Source organism: Triticum aestivum, chromosome 2B (assembly GCF_018294505.1).
Source record: "Triticum aestivum cultivar Chinese Spring chromosome 2B, IWGSC CS RefSeq v2.1, whole genome shotgun sequence".
Classification (NCBI taxonomy): Eukaryota; Viridiplantae; Streptophyta; class Magnoliopsida; order Poales; family Poaceae; genus Triticum; species Triticum aestivum.
The window spans coordinates 478,694,314-478,698,356 of NC_057798.1; the positions used below are offsets into that span (position 1 = coordinate 478,694,314).

Genomic DNA, 4,043 nt, shown 5'->3' on the forward strand with positions numbered 1-4,043 from the left:
CAGACACATACTAAAAAACGAAGTAGTTTTCTAAGGAAGAAGAAAGCCCTTTCAAAAGAAAGAAAATAGAACAAAAAAAAACACAATATTGAAGTTTCCTAAGGAAGAATGAGACCCTTTAAGAAGAAAGAAAATAAAAAAACTTGAAAACTTGCACTCAAATTGCACTTCTTGGAATATTAAAAGAATGAGCATATAGTAGTGTATTTTTTTTCATTCTACTACACACATATAGTTCAGTACTTGTGTGTATGCTTGCACAAAAAAAAAACGTTTTTCAAGAAAGAATGAATTAGTGGCATTGGAATTACCCTTTAGAAAGAAAGAAAATGAAAAAAAATTCCACACAGTTTAAACAGAAAATTGTGCATTTATATAATATGCAAGAAGAACATATAATAGTGGATTTTTCAAAAAAAAAGTCTCCTCAAAAGGAATGAATTAGTGGCATTGGTAATACAACTAATAAAGAAATAAAAAATAACGATTTTTTAAAAGAAAAAGTGAATTAGTGGCTTTGGTATTACCCTTTAAGAAGAAAGAAAATATTTTTTGGAAAAAATCAAAATGATATGTTTTATAAGAAATAATTTAATTATAAAACAAATAATGACAAAAATGTGCACATAGTTTACCAAGAAATTACTCTTTTAATAATATGCAAGAATAAGCGATATCACAATTTCGCAAGAAAAACTTTCCTAAAAATGAATGAATTAGTGGCATTGGTATTTCCCATACAAATAAAAATAAACTAAAACTAAAACACATCAGAGTAATGAATTTTTTAAGGAAAAATGAATTAGTGGCATTGGTATTACCCTTTCAGAAGAAACACACTGAAAAAAATTAAAAAAATAATGATAAAAAATTGCACACAATTTACACAGAAATTGTGTTTTTTTACAATATGCAAGAATAAGCATATAATAGTGGATTTTTTTTAAAAAAGGATGAATTTATGGCATTGGTGTTTCCATTGAAGAAGAAAGAAAATAAAATAAACTAAAAAAACAAAATAATGAGGTTTTCTATGAAAGAATGAAATAGTGCCTTTTTGTATTACCCGTTAAGAAAAAAATAAAATGAAATAAAAACTAAAACATAATCAATTTGATGATGTTTTAGAAGAAAGAATTAATTAATGACACTGGTATTACCCTTTAAGAAGAAGTAAACTGGAAAATAATAAAACAGATAATGACAAAATTTGCACACAATTGATATAGAAATTATGCTTTTTTATAATATGTAAGAATAATTATATAATATTGAAATTTTCATAAAAACGTAGTTTCCTAAGAAGGAATGACTTAGTTGCATTGGTATTACCAAATGAAATAAAAACTAAATCAGAATTGAAATAATGAAATTTCATAAGAAAGAATGAATTAGTGTCTTTGGTATTGCCCTTTTAGAAGAAAAAAATGAAATAGAAACTAAAGCATAATCAAGATAATGAGATTTTCTAAGGAAGAATGAATTAGTGACATTGGTGTTACCCTTTAAGAAAAATCAATAAAATGGAACAAAACTTAAAACAAACAATAACAAAATTTGCGTCTTGGAGCAGCAATCAACGGTCAAAAAAAGCTCAGCCCAATACTGGACAACACAGAATAGAAAAAACAATCAGCACACATCTTGGAGCAGCAATCAACGGTCAGAAAAATTGATTGACCCAAATTTAAAAATCTGTCAACTTACATATAGCTGAAGTGAAAAAGCAATCTGTTGTACATATAGTTGATGAGAGTAGTGATGCATCAGCAAACAAATGGAAACTGTTTCGCGTAAACTTGTCTGAATGATGTGTCCCATAATTGTAGCGTACTGTATGGAACCGCAGTCGAAGTCGCTGTGGCTGTCTGAATTTCCTGTGAAGAGAAGCGCCAGGGCAGCTCTGATCAACACCTTCATGAGCTTGGACGACGCGACGATGAGTTGTCCGTTGAGGAACGCCTGCACGGACAGCCTCAGGATCCTCGCCTTCCTCTCCTGCACGTACGACCCGAGTGCCTCCTCGACGCTCTTAGCCGGGCTGTGGTCACCATCGCGAGCGGCGGACGCCGTTCGGGCCAATTACCGGGCGACCACGACGGCGTCCTCGAGGCTGGACGAGCCGCCCTGCCCGATGAAAGGCCCCATGGCGTGCATGGCGTCGCCGGCGACAGTCACCGTGCCCTCCTGGAACGGCTGGAGGACCAGGTGCCACGGCGGCCGGTAGCAGAGCTGCGTCAGGCTCATGGATGACAGGTCGCAGCTTCGCACCACGTCGAGGACGTCCTCAGGGTACCTCTGCATTGCCTGCAGGGCCGCCTGCCGGATGAGCTCGGGGTCCCTGATGTTGGTGCGCTCTGAAACCCAACAATGTCAGAAGAGATGAGTAACTAGTCTCTTAATTCCCGTCTTAGTTAGGCAAGAGAAGGAGAAACGTGGCCGTACCTTTGGGAGGTCGGCACTGGATTGCAGAGAAGTAGACGGTCTTGTCATCCATGGGCACGAGCCGAAAGCTTATGCCCTCTGCGACTTGGTGCAGGAAGCGGTTCCTGAAGCCGTGCCCTTGTGGAATGGTGGTCATGGCCCGTGCTGCCCACATAGGCAGGAACCTCGGCGGCTTCAGGCCCAAGAACTTGGCCACCACTGAGTTTGCTCCATCGCAGCCGATTACCACCTTTGCTCTGATGGTTGAGCCGTCGTTCGTTGAGACGATTGGGCAGCGGGTAGCGGCGTCGAGGGAAATTGCTTCGACCTGGCATCCGAAGCGGATACATCCTCCTGGTAAATGCCTGGCCAGCGTTTCCACAAGGTCGCTTCTTTTCAAGCACCGGCATTCACTCCTACACTTGAAGCGAACAGAGCATTCAGAGACACAAAACCATTATGTAGCAGTAGCTTGTAGTTGGATTTACAGATGTCTAGTTTGTGAGGTTGGGAGCAGTAGCCCCTCCTGAACTACATGTAGCTCCGCGGGTGCTGGCTAGTCAAAATAGTGTTGTCATGTCCGTACTCACCTGTATGATACCTTATTAATCACCCTATCATCATGAATGGTCTTCTTATCCATTCTACAGCAGTAAAACCAGAGTTATCAACATGAAAACAACGGAGCAAGCAATAGCTTAGAAACATAATTTCTGCTGGATAACACTGTGCCTGTCAAACACGGCCATTGTATGCCATAACTGACGACTGCAGTAGTTAAAAGTTCACAGCAAGAGCAAGAAGCAACATCAACCAGGCTCAGACATACCCAGTAAGATTTACGGCCAGTTTCCGCAGCTCCTCGCCAACCTTCAGCTGCTCAAGCGCACGCCATCAATTGACTTTTATGCTGATTCCTGCCCCCGTTGCCCTCAAGCTCTCTGCCTTCTCGAGAAGAAGGCTGTCTATACCTTTTCTGCATTTGACATTTTCGGCTGAGCTACTGAAATGCTCCAACACTATTCCTAATCTCATTGAGTAAGAGGATCATACATGTGAAGAGCAAGCGCAGTTGCGAGGCCACAGATTCATCCGCCGACGATTAGAACGCCGTGAAGTTCCTCTTCTCCGGTTGCCATCTCCTTCGTGGCTGCCATACAAGCTGCAAGCGAATCAAGAAAATTAATGGAGTTCCGTCGGTGGGCAGTGGACAGTCCGTAGTGCGGCACAGCTTCAGACTAGCTGTGAATGATGCAAAAATGAGGGAAATTGTATGGTTCCTTGATCAGATCAATTACGGATCGACCGCGGTGAGCCTGTGACCATAGGTTGTCGCCATCTCAAAGGATTCCGCTACTGACATAAAGCTACCAATCTTAAGTCATGATCCAATTTGATTGAATGCAGTGCCAAAGCCAGCACGAGGCAAAAGCGTTCTCCACTATTACGGATCCAAGAACAGGCTACATAGTCCATAACTTACTTGGATATTTACTTCTAATCATCAAAGCCAAATGGCTCCAACTAAACAGTACTCCCTCCGTAAACTAATATAAGAGCGTTTAGATCACTAAAATAATGATCTAAACACTCTTATATTAGTTTACAGAGGGAGTACA

The 4,043-nt window shown here is 40.5% G+C and overlaps 1 pseudogene; it reads right to left on the reverse strand.

Annotated features, from left to right (window-relative positions):
* Window positions 1-1,698: 1,698 nt before the first annotated feature.
* Window positions 1,699-3,581, reverse strand: LOC123039259 (monooxygenase 1-like; annotated as a pseudogene).
* Between the last annotated feature and the right edge of the window lie 462 nt (window positions 3,582-4,043).